Genomic DNA, 12,500 nt, shown 5'->3' with positions numbered 1-12,500 from the left:
AACAGGGGGTGTTTGTGACGTCAGCGGTGGAACACAAATATTGTGCAATTGGGAAAATTATGGTAGCTCGTGCTGATAGCCCCAGATTCCCCAGATCAGATTGAAACCTTAGAAGCTTCCATGGATGTTGGGCCTCGTCCTTACCGTTTGAAACAATCCATCGCAATGTGGAACCTGAAAATGTAAACGAGAAAGAGACAGAGAGCGAAATGAATCGCTTAGGGAACACAGACTGGTATTTTTTTTTTTTTTTTGTCTTTTTATTTCGTCCACATCCTTTGATAATTTTTTAGGGAGCTTAAGCAGGTGCGTTTTTGAGACGCGGACGGCAACCCGAAAAGAACATTTCGTGTGCCAGGAAAGTGGTGTCTCCCAGATTTATATACTAATCATCTCTGATGGAGAAAAGATACTTAAATAATGTTAATGTTAATGTATTTGTGTGAAGACGAGTTAGAAGGGAAAACAGCTCACTTCCGGTTGCCGTCTGCATCTCAAAAACACGCTTGCTCCCGCTCCCTATTTATATTTTGGCGCGAATGACATAAATTTGTCTCTGTTAGTACTAATGTTTTTTGTTTTGCCGTTTTCTGTATTTTATGTGGGAATGTGGAATGTGCCAGCGAATGCCCACAGTTCACGGCAGCGTTTGTTGTAGAGAAATCGGGCAAATTTGGCAGAAGGCGGTAGACCTGAGGTGCAAATTCATTACGATAATCTATTTTATTCGATCAAAGCTGACACAATCAAGACTGTTCTTTATTGGCTTATTTATTTCTGAGAATACACAGGTTTGATTCGTTCAGTGATACTAAATGCTCTCCTTTTAGCTACAGTAGATTAGGATCTTCATAGGTATGCTTATCGTCATGAAAACGATGCTTTGTTGTCTTGCCTCCCTCGTCATCTTGTGAAGTCTTGATAGCAAGGATTTTGTCATTGTATTTGCGTTTGTGCAAAACTGCTGTACCACGCGCAGGACGGAGGCTGCGGCGGCGGCGGCGGCTCCAGGCATCACTTCAAAACGGAGGACAAAGAATTGTGTTAGTTGAAACCTCGAACTGAATTATCAAGTTGGCAAAACTAACTAATCTTCAGGTAAGCACACGGAGAATTTTATAAAACCATAACAACTTTGAATATGAATTTCGCATATTCATTATTACTATATGTTAATAATAATAATAATAATAATATTAATAATAATAATAATAATAATATTAATAATAATAATAATAATAATAATAATAATAATTTAACAATTTATATAGCGCAAATTTACATGTGCTTACATACTGTGAGAATAAAATAAACTAAGTTACAAACTATAAAAATACTTCTTAAAAAGATAAGTTTTAAGTCGAGATTTAAAACTCTTAAGTGATGTTGCTTGACGAAGCTCCACTGGTAGCTCATTCCAGAGCTTCGGAGCTGCTGCTGAGAATGATCTTGCTCCCAATGTTGTAAGCATCTTTCCCTTGGGATGGTCCAATAACAGCTTACCAGTAGACCTAAGATTATATAATGAACTCGATCTCATACTAATAATATCGCCAAGATAAGTTGGCGCTAGGCCATAAATACCTTTGAAAGTCAAAAGTAAAATCTTATAGTCAATACGCAAAGAAAGCGGCAGGCAATGCAGCTCATAAAGCGCCGGTGTAATGTGAGAAAACTTTCTAATGCCAAGAATAAGTCTTGCTGCTGCATTTTGTACACGCTGTAATTTAGCAATCTGCGCCTTTGGTAAGCCAAACAATAAACCATTACAATAGTCAAGGCGGCTGGTTATAAAAGCATGAACCAAAGTAATTAAAGAATCTCTCGACAGGTATTTCTTAATACGTCTCAAGCTATGTAAATGATAAAATGCCGCATTACAGGCCTTGTTTATATGATCAGTCATTCTTAAGTTGCTGTCAAACCACGATCCAAGGTTTCTAACACATGGGCTTGGACTGATACTATTAGTGCTCACAGTTATGGAACACGAATCTAATTTATTAAGCTGTTGTCGTGTACCGACTAACAAAAACTGCGTTTTATCATCATTGATCATCAACTGATCTTGAATCATCCATTTCCCCACCGCTTGAATGCACTTTTCCATAGCTTGTATAGCATCAGCTTGAGCAGCGTTGCCGAGTGGTTTAAAACTAAGATAGAGCTGCGTATCATCAGCGAAACAGTGAACATCAGGGAGTTATATAATGTTCCACGATCTTAAACAGCTTGGACGCATATATTACGAATAGCAAAGGTCCTAAACATGAACCTTGGGGTATCACGCAGTTCAAGTCAAAAAGACGAGAAAGCGTGCCTCACCTTTCAACAAGAACAAGAACAAGATCAACAGCGACACTTTATTGTCCTCATAAACAGGTAAATAAATGTTCACAAATACATAACTTTCAAATTTGGGGTATACAGTACATTACCTTTCATTGATGAATGACAAAACCAGGAAGACAACAAGGAAGATTACCAGCGTCTGTTTCATGATAATAAGCTATTTAGAAATGTAAATAACCAGATAGGATGCGTTAGCGCAAAATTGGGTTTCAAAGTGTAAAGAGTTTAATAAAGAAAATTAAACTTGCTACGAGATATGCAAATTGTGTCTTTTGATTGGTCGTTTTTATACTAAGACACATAATGCGTCCAGACGACTTTGGGCAATTTATTTTATCATATGGCTAAAATGACGGCTACAATAGTAGTTCCGTGAGGCTGTTATAGCCGGGGAGTGGGTTTTGAGGTTAGGCTCTCTCAATCTCTCCAAATGTTCCCAATAGCGTGCGACACTAAGAGCCTCTGTCAGCAAAGTCCACCGCGCGGCGGAACTGGCACCACCGACAGAAGAAGGGGCGAAGGCGAAGCCACTGGCGCCTTAAAACCAGTTGCCCAGGGTAGATGGGGCTCTTAGCATGTGAAGACTATCCATCTAGGGGAGGGTAAACCCTGATTTCAAACCTCCGCTGCCTTGCAGCTATACCTGATCTCAGGAAGTCTTCAGGAGTAAACCTCGAGGATGAATTCGTAGTGGTGCCCCTAGGGTGGATGGCAAGTGCTCAGCACTTCCTTCCGGCAGCTTCTGCCAAGGAACTAGCCCCAAGTTGTATTGGTTCTTCCCTTCCCTTGGACCCAGCCAGAGGGGGACACTGTCGTATGGGCAGCCCAGCGTCTCCTTATCTTCCCGTCCAGGCCGCAAACTGGAGAGGGCACTCCAGCGGTGTCGCAAGACTCCGGCACAACACGGGACGATGCAGTTTACCGGTTCTAAGCTCCGAAGAGCGCCAGGGGTCTCGTCCGACGGGGGGAGGGAGGGGGGGGGGAAGCGCTTGCAGGTTCATTGGATGGCAACCTTTGACAGCTCCCTTTCACAACTTAAACAAGTATACTATAACCTGATCTATCCTTATATATCTTATGCGATAACCTCCTGGGGTAGTGCATTTACTACCCAAATAAAAAAAATCCAAACAAAACAAAATCATGTTATTCGTCTTATGTTCTTTGCCACCTTGTATGGACCAGATACAGACAGTACGTTACCATTACTTAACTTACTGAATTTATTTACTGTTAAGAATATCTATAAACTATAGCTTCTTAACCTCACTCATCAATGGCATTTAAAACAAATTACCAAATATATTCAGCCAGCCTTTTCGCTATGCAAGTAAAATCCATACATAAAATACGAGATATGCTTCAAAAAGTAACTTCTACAAACCACGTTTCAGGACTAACATAGGAAAGCAAACAACATCGGCTATGGCAACTGAAATGTGGCAACAGCTCCCCACCCATGTTAAAACTTATAACTTTCCTAAATAATTGAAAGAATACTTGTTGGCCGAACAATTAACATGATAAAATTATTTTAATCATGTGGCCATGCACTATTATGACTGCTTTTTTTATTTTTTATTTTTATTTTCTTGCCATCTGTGTTGTGTATGTTCAACGATGTTGTGTATGTCTAGTTATTGTGATGTCCTGTTCATTTGAACCTACCTTCAAAGAGCTACAACAAGTTGCAAAATTGCTGAGATACTTTCATTAAAAGACACCTTTTCTAGCTTCCAATGCCCGCCGTATCTAGAATTTAAACCTTTCCCACTTCCTCTCCCCTCTCCCCCTTTCAATAATGACTGCTTAAGTTCCTAACATTTTTCTGTCTTGCTAGCAACACTGATAAGGGGGGGGGGGGGGGGGTGGGGGGAAGAGGGGGGCTGCAGTGTGAGAGATAATAGGGAAATTAATTACGCCCCAAGAAGGTGAAGTGTCTCCACTATTTTTGCAACTTGTTGTAGCTGCTAGCTCGAAAACCTTACGGTTATCTAGCTGCTAGGCATTTCTTTCTGTGTAATAATGTTTAGTTTAAATTGTAATTGAATATTCTATGTGTTAAGTTGCTAATTATTTAATACGTTTTACAAACCATGTCATGGAAATGTGAAATAAAGTGTTCTGTTGTTTTTTTGTTTGTACCGCCCGCCTCAAACTGGGCAACCCCCAGCCAGTCAGGTGCCGCCCCGTCATTGCTTGCCTGCTCTACTAGGTGCATAGAGCTTAGGGGACCCTCCCGACAAGAGAGCAAGTACTTGCACCAAGCAGTCAAAAGCGAAAAACTACGAAGAGTCCAGCTCTTCGAATCTCAAGCTGAAACATTCGCACCTTGTGCCCTGGTCTCTCCGCTGACCCAATGGACGACTCCCGCAAGACCGCCATCATCAACATGGAGCTGGCACGACTCAACATCGACGTCGCCTGTCTCCAGGAAACCTGCCTGGCCGACAGTGGGTCACTTATGGAAAGAGACTCCGCCTTCTTCTGGAAAGGCCTGACCCGGGACGAGCCGAGGCACTACGGCATAGGTTTTATCGTGAGGAACTCACTGATTGCCACCACAGAAACCCTCTCTGGAGTGTCATCGAGAATTCTTGCCCTTCGCATGAAAACGTCGGCGGACTTTGTGAACATCATATCCGCCTACGCACCGACTCTGACCTCTATCTCAGAAGCCAAGGATCAATTACACGAGACTCTGCAGGATACACTATCCGAAATTCCAAGTTCCTAGGGCATATATTTGCTAGGCGATTTCAACGTTCGCGTTGGGACCGACTTGCAAGCATGGCCTAACTGCGTCGGCCACTTCGGTGTCGGCAGGATGAATGAGAACGGGCAGAGGTTGCTCGAACTCCGCTGTCACTACGGCCTCTGCATCACCAACAGCTACTTTAAGTGTAAGGAGCTGCACAAAGCGTCTTGGAGACACCCTTGGTCCCGCCACTGGCACCAGCTAGACCTCGCCATCACTAAGAGAGCGGACCTCAGCAGTGCCCTCCACACAAGAAGCTATCACAGCGGTGACTGTGACACAGACCACTCACTCGTTGCAAGCAAGGTAAGGCTGAGAATCCACCACGGAACGACCAAGGGTTGCACCGCATCAACACCTGTGGCACTTCCGACCCCGTTACGGCTCAGAGCTTCGCTGTTAGGCTCAAGGAGAAACTTGCTGCGCAACCATCAACCAGCAACCCGGATGTTAAATGGTCTCTCCTCCGTGATTCTTTCTACGACTCAGCCATGGCTGCATTCGGCAAGAAAGAACGCAAGAATGCTGACTGGTTCGAGGCTTGCTGGGAAGAATTCAGCCAGTCAAGGAGGCCAAGAGGAAAGCGATGCTGGCTCATAAACAGAACCCTTCCCCAAGCACATGCAACGCCCTTTAAGCAGCTAGGAGCAAGGCCCAGCAGACCGCGCACCACTGTGCCAACGAGTACTGGCAGAACCTATGCGCCAAAATCCAGCTAGCATCAGACTGTGGCCACGCAAAACTGCCACCGGCCCTACGAGCATCAAAATAGCCCCGCATCACTGATCAGAGCATTTAGCTGCAGCGTTGCGTGGAGCATTATCTCGAGCTCTACTCTACTCATGGGAAGCAAAACATCCTGCAACCGCTTCATGACCTCCTCTGCCTGTGCTGGGAGAGATGAGAGATGAGAGACATGAGAGATGCCAACATAGTCACCCTGTACAAGAGCAAGGGTGACCGTAGTGATTGGAACAACTATCGCGGCAACTCTCTTCTGAGCATCTTTGGGCAAAGTCTTCGCTCGGGTCACCTTGACCCGCCTGCAGAGCCTTGCTTTGCAATTCAACCCCGAGTCACAGTGTGGCTTCACAGCCGGGAGGTCCACAGTGGACATGATCTTCTCCCTCCGTCAGCTGCAGGAGAAGTGTCGAGAGCAGCAGCAGCCATTGTTCCTCGCCTTCGTGAACCTCACCAAAGCTTTTGACTTGGTGAGCAGAAACGGGCTCTTCAAGATCTTCCAGAAGATTGGCTTCCCTCCAAAATTCCTGGCAATCATCACCTCCTTTCACCAGGAAATGTAGAGTACGGGCTGCTTCGATGGGGCCACCTCCAATGTCTTCCCAGTCAGCAGTGGAGTAAAGCAGGGCTGTGTCCTTGCTCCAACCCTGTTCGGAATTTTCTCTTCGATGCTGCTTCAGTATGCCTTTGTAGACTGTACAGAAAGTGTCTCCGTCCGGACGAGGTCAGACGGCAAACTCTTCAACATCGCCAGACTCCGCGCCAAAACCAAAGTTTACGTGGTACTCATACGGGAGCTGCTGTTTGCAGGCGACGCTGCTTTAACATCTCACAGCGAGGAGGCCTCCAACATCTCGTAGACAAGCTGTCCCCCCCCCCCCCCCTTCCTTAATCATCACCATCGACAACACGGAGCTGGAACTTGTGAACACCTTCACCTACTTGGGCTCCACCGTGTCAAGCTCAACTTCGCTTGATGCTGAGATCAGTCGCAGGATCGCCTAAGCAGCTGCTGTCATGGCCAAACTCAAGAAGCAAGTGTGGGGCAATGACCAAGTTGTGCGTCTACCAAGCTTGTGTCCTGTCGACTCTCCTTTATGGAAGTGGGTCGTGGAAGACCTATGCCAGACAAGAGTGGAGACGGAGAGTTAGCGGACGGAGACGGAGACGGAGCAGCGGAGAGTTAAGGTGGCTTACTACAGTTTACCGAAGAAAAAGATCAAGGTTTTGGAATCTGTGAAATTAAAGCAACAGGAAGTATCTTCTGAAGTGTTAGTCACTGCAATTGATGAAAAATGTATTAAATTTAATTTTGTATTAATTTAATTACCGAACAAATAAATGCAAATCAGGGGAAAATGCTAAACATAATGACCGAGCTCCTGGAGGGGGGACTGTAAACTAGACACTTCAAAGGCTTTTTTTCTCGAAAAACAGCTTTACAACCCCACCTCAAAATTTTAGGATTTCCGAAAGCGAGAAAAAATAATTATGTAGAGAAATAAACAGTTAAATCTGCCAGACAGGTTTTTCACAAATGACAAAAACTATTTTAATAATAACTGAAAAACTGTCTGATAGAACTTTTTGAAAAAAATGTTGACGGTTTTGTATAAAGGTTGTTTACTAACTCGCAAAATTTTAACCCTGGTTGTACGGCTAGGTTTTGAGAAAGTCTAGTTTCCAGTCCCCCCTCCAGTAAGTCCGTCACTATATTAAGCGTTTTCCCTTGATTTGTATTTATTTGTTAGGTAAAATTACATTTTACATCAATTGCAGTGACCAACACTTCACAAGAGACATCACTTTGCTTTAATTTCACAGATTTCAAAATAATGATTTTTTTTCTTCGGATAACTGTAGTAAGCCACCTCAACGGATTCCAACTTCGCTGCCTTTGGCACCTACTGCACATCAGGTGGCAGGACAGAGTCACGAACACCGAGGTCCTGGACGGCACTGGCTCATTGAGCATGCCATCACTGCTTATTCAGCGACGCCTTCGATGGCTCGACCATGCACTTCGCATGGAGCCTGACCGCCTGCCAAGAGAAATCCTTTATGGAGAACTGCGGAAGGGCGTCCGTCGCGTGGGTCGACCGCTGCTGCGCTACAACGACGTCATTAATGGACACCAGTAAATGGGAGGATATCGCCAAACACCGAGATACGCGGCGGCAAAGTGTCAAAGCGGGGGTTTCAAAGGCGGAAGCGAGTCCTGGCTACGTGCAAAGGAAAGGCGAGAAAAGAACGCGCAGCCTCTGCGCGCGATTCCACAAGGCACGTCTGCGCCACCTGCAACAGAGACTGCCACTCCAGGATCGGGCTACACAGTCATACAAGATCCTGCCAAATACCCAGCGCTAACCAGCGCCTCTTCGAGACGAGAATGCCACTAAAATAGTCGCACGATTTTCTTGTAATGACCGGGCATTATGAAAATGTTTCACGGCTCGACGACTCTTTTGATTTGAGACTAAAACCTACGAGCGCATGGGCAAAAACAGCAAAAAATATGGACAAAGTACAACTACATTTTCAATAACTGAAAGAAAAACTAGCATACAGATACTTCTTTAGTATGAGCGACGAAGAGAGCCACAGCGAGAATACGTTTTAATATCCAAAGGACCAGAAACAGGCCAAAAGTGAGCAAAAAAAGGCATATAATAAATAACTTATTAATTTCGTGTTTTCGGTCATTATAGGGAAATCCCAGACCTCGGCCAGGATGTATTGACCGGCGATAGCGAGGTAAATACATCAAGGCCTCTGTCTGAGATTTCCCTGTAATGACCTCACTCTCGGTTAATAAGTGGTATTTAATGCGTGTGTAATCCACAAGGGCATCTATCGTGAACTAAAAACGCTGGAATCCTGGCACACTGCCAAAACGGTGGACGCGGACAATAACTCAAAACCGTGCTGAAGTCATAAGCGCAGTCATAAGCACATGTGACTTAGTGAAAACTACCGTCCGATTCCGCTTACGGTTCCGTCGCTTAAGATCCAGTGAAAATTAGATTGTCGAAGACGGGAGCAGAAGCGGAAGAACAAGCCAATCACAATGCAGAGAAGTGGGCACGTCCAAGGTGGAAATTTTGGCGCCAAAACAGTAGAAATAAAAACTTGGTGAACGTAGAGTAGACTTTCCTTCTTTGGCTTTATCTTCTCCTTATTTTGCAAGACTTACTGGTTTAGTTGTGTATACGGGACTGATTTGAGTGAGGATTTTTTCTGGATCCTCGTCGCTGCGAAAGTGTCGGAGAGGACAAAAGAAAAACTTACATCAGTCCCGTACTGATGATATACGACTGGTTTCTTTCATCACATATTTCTGATTTAAGGCCAGCTTGTTTGGCCACCTCCTGCCAAGTATTCTTTTTTATGTTCTTTTTCTTATTATTTTTCTTTTTACAAATTTTGCAAGACTTGTCGTATAACACGGGAAAGAGTCTTACAGTCTCCACAACCTTCTCGTCCATGCCCGCAATGTTTGTTTATCGCAGCAGTTAGTAAGCGAAGAGCTTAGGCTCGTATATTGTGATTGGCTTGTTCTTTTGCTTCTGTTACCGACTCCGACAATCTTGTTTTTACTGAATCGTAAGCAAGCAACGGAGTCGTAAGCGGAATCGGAAGAAAATGGAAGGGTTCTGATTCTTCCGACTCCGATTTCTGGTTTTCACTAGATCGTAAGCACGCTTACGACTCCTACTCCAACTCCATCGCTAGCGAAAACCATCTCTTGGTCGCCTTCGAACGCGCCCTGCAAATAAAAGAGTGATCTAGTCCCTGACATGGCCCGAGGCACGGCCAAAAGCCATTGCACACAGAAACAAACTAAAGAAAAGGTTCAGGCGCAAGGCGAAAAATGAATATTTTATAAGAAAGTCAATGAAGCCTGACAAGGAACGAAAATTCTGGGTCACATATCGCCCATTTCGGCACTCGAGAACGAAGCAGTTAAACGATATTATTATAATGGAAAATAAATAGTGTCATAAGTGTAACAAGAAAATTGCTGAGATTTTTAAAACTCACTTCACGCGGATAGCTGACGGTGTTTTGCACATCAGTGAGGTTGATTAAAGGTAAAACTTTACTAAACATCCAAGCATGCTTGGGGGTGGATCATGTCAAGAGGTTTTGATGATATCGACAACCCTCTATTTTAAGCGAACCTCAAAGCCTATGGGGTAGATAAAGAAAGACGTACTCTGCTTAAGGATTATTTAAAATAGAGGTTACAAAAAGTCAAGGTTGGAGAAACCTTCTCCTCCTGGGATGACGTCAAGAGAAGAGTGCTTCAACGAAGTGTTTTCGGACCAACTCCCTTTTAATGTATTTATAAACGATCTCCTCTATCATGTATAGGCCTGCCCAAACGCTGGCAAAACTCCAACGCAACATCTTGCAACATTGTTTCCTGATGTTGCAACATGTTTTGAACCCGCACGCACGCAACATTTTCAATATTTTGAAAGCGACATGTCGATGTTTATCTCCCCCAGCCCCAGGCGCACAACAAAGTCGACTTAGCGCGCATGCCCTAGTGCCAAGGTAGGGCCGTTTATACGAGAGAAAATAAGCCGCGACTAATCTTGGCCTGGTTGTTTATACTTGTGTAAATAGTTCCTTTCGCGTATTATGTACGCCGCGGCCAAAGTAAGCCGCGGCTTTTTTCCTCTAGTTTAAACGGACCTGATGTTGCTTGAACGTGGCCAAACGAGTACAATATCATGCAACATACAAAATGTTGCACGAAAAATTTGATCATTTACAAAATTGATGCAGCATCATCCAACATGTTGCAACATATGTTGCGTCAGGGTTTTCGCAGGCCCAATGTTTACAACCAACTGAGCAAGGTCCTGCTGGGGCTGGCAAACGCACGACGACGCAAAAGCAGGGATCGCTACTAACGACAGATCAGTGTGATTCAGTAGAAGGTAATGATGTTTACTCTCCACTGCATTGCATCACATCCTGTGGAGGGTTTAAACTTGCCTGTATTAATGTTAATAACCTATGTAAACACATTGATGAAATTCGCTATATTTTAATCAATTCTCCTTTGGAAGTGCTAGCCATTAACGAATCTAAGCTTGATGGCACTATTTCTGATACTGAAGTATATATTCCTGGCTATATAATCCGCAAGGACCGTAGCCGGTCAGGCGGTGGTGTTGCTCTCTATATCAGGGGAAATCTGTCGTGCACAAACAGAATTGACCTTGTGCCCGACACTTTGGAAATAATCTGTGTAGAGATAAATCTTCATCACAGCAGGTCGTTTCTAGTCAGCACTTGGTATAGACCACCGAGCGCGGATATGCAGGTTTTTGATGAATATGAAAAATTTGTCCAGCGTTGTGATATCGAACATAAGCAACTGATTCTCATGGGGGATATTAACTCTGACTATGCCAAAACACCCCTTGATTTACATACTCGAACCCTGCAGTTCGTATCCTCAGTTTATCAGTTAGAGCAACTAATCAAAGAGCGCACACGAGTTACTAAATCCTCGGCCACTACTATTGATTTAATTCTTACAAATATGGTCGACAATATAGCAACCTCTGGAGTTATTCACCTTGGGATTTCAGATCACAGTCTAATTTAGGCGGTACGAAAGTTTGTTGTACCCAAAACTAGACCCATTATTAAAGAGGTTCGAAATTTCAAACATTTTGTCGAAGTGGACTTTATTAATGACCTTAATAGGGCCCCGTGGCAAAATGTTGAATTTCTTAACGACCCTAACTTAGCTTGGCAAGCATGGAAGTCTGATTTTAATGCAATTTTAGATCACCCTGCCCCTATCAGACATATGCGTGTGAGACAATCATCAGTACCATGGCTCACGTTTGACATAAAGAAAATGATAAAGGAACGAGATTACCATAAAAAACATGCTATTAAATACGGCTCGCACAACAACTGGATACTTTATCAATCTGCCAGGAATACGGTAAATTCTATGATGCGTAAAGCGAAATCTGACCCTAAGGCGGGCTGGAAATTAATAAATTCACTTACAGGCAAAGGTAAAAAATCTTCCCCTGTCAATGATATTCTTGTTAACGATAAAATTGTTTCTGACGATAAAGATATTTCCGAGTCATTTAATGATTTCTTTGTAAACATAGGACCAACCTTGGCCGCTGAATCAACGAAAAGGTCCTCCAATAGCGTGAACACACATCTCAGCAACATTCAGAATAGTTTTCCAGCCTTTCGATTCTCTAATATACCTGTAGAAAATGTCGCGCTTACGCTAAAAAACTTAAAGGTGTCGAAAAGCACTGGCCTTGATAAGATTCCTGCCAAGGTCCTTAAAATCGCGTCTAGTATAATTGCTCCATCTTTGACTTTTATATTTAATTTGTTACTTTTCTCTGGAATTTTTATTGATGACTGGAAAAATGCGCGTGTGTGCCCGGTCTATAAAGGCAATGACCCTCGTGATATGGGAAATTATAGACCCATTTCAATCCTGCCAATAATAAGTAAAGTTTTCGAGAAAGAAGTTTTTCAACAGCTTTATCACTATTTGAAAGTTAATTCTGTTCTCTCTAAATTCCAGTCTGGTTTCCGCCCTCTCCACTCGACTGTCTCGGCGTTGATTCAAATGTGCGATGATTGG

At 43.6% G+C, this 12,500-nt stretch overlaps 2 long non-coding RNA genes across 2 annotated transcripts in view; one reads left to right on the top strand and one right to left on the bottom strand.

The window, feature by feature from the left end:
• LOC137975021 (uncharacterized) overlaps positions 1–12,500 on the top strand; it is a 135,346-nt gene that overhangs the window by 103,828 nt on the left and 19,018 nt on the right. The gene's annotated exons all lie outside the window — the stretch shown is intronic.
• Positions 1–12,500, bottom strand: part of LOC137975011 (uncharacterized) — a 13,515-nt gene that overhangs the window by 12 nt on the left and 1,003 nt on the right. Inside the window, exons 1-3 of the long non-coding RNA XR_011117527.1 lie at positions 12,011–12,500; positions 2,439–2,509; positions 1–1,017 (exon numbers count right to left, since the gene is read on the bottom strand). The exon at positions 1–1,017 is cut by the window's left edge and continues 12 nt beyond it; the exon at positions 12,011–12,500 is cut by the window's right edge and continues 1,003 nt beyond it. This is a non-coding gene — a long non-coding RNA (uncharacterized lncRNA). The remainder of the gene's footprint in view (positions 1,018–2,438; positions 2,510–12,010) is intronic.

Source organism: Montipora foliosa, chromosome 1, assembly GCF_036669935.1.
Source record: "Montipora foliosa isolate CH-2021 chromosome 1, ASM3666993v2, whole genome shotgun sequence".
Lineage (NCBI taxonomy): Eukaryota > Metazoa > Cnidaria > Anthozoa > Scleractinia > Acroporidae > Montipora > Montipora foliosa.
The sequence above is the reverse complement of the archived record's forward strand: the minus strand, read 5'-3'. Positions and strand labels throughout refer to the sequence as shown.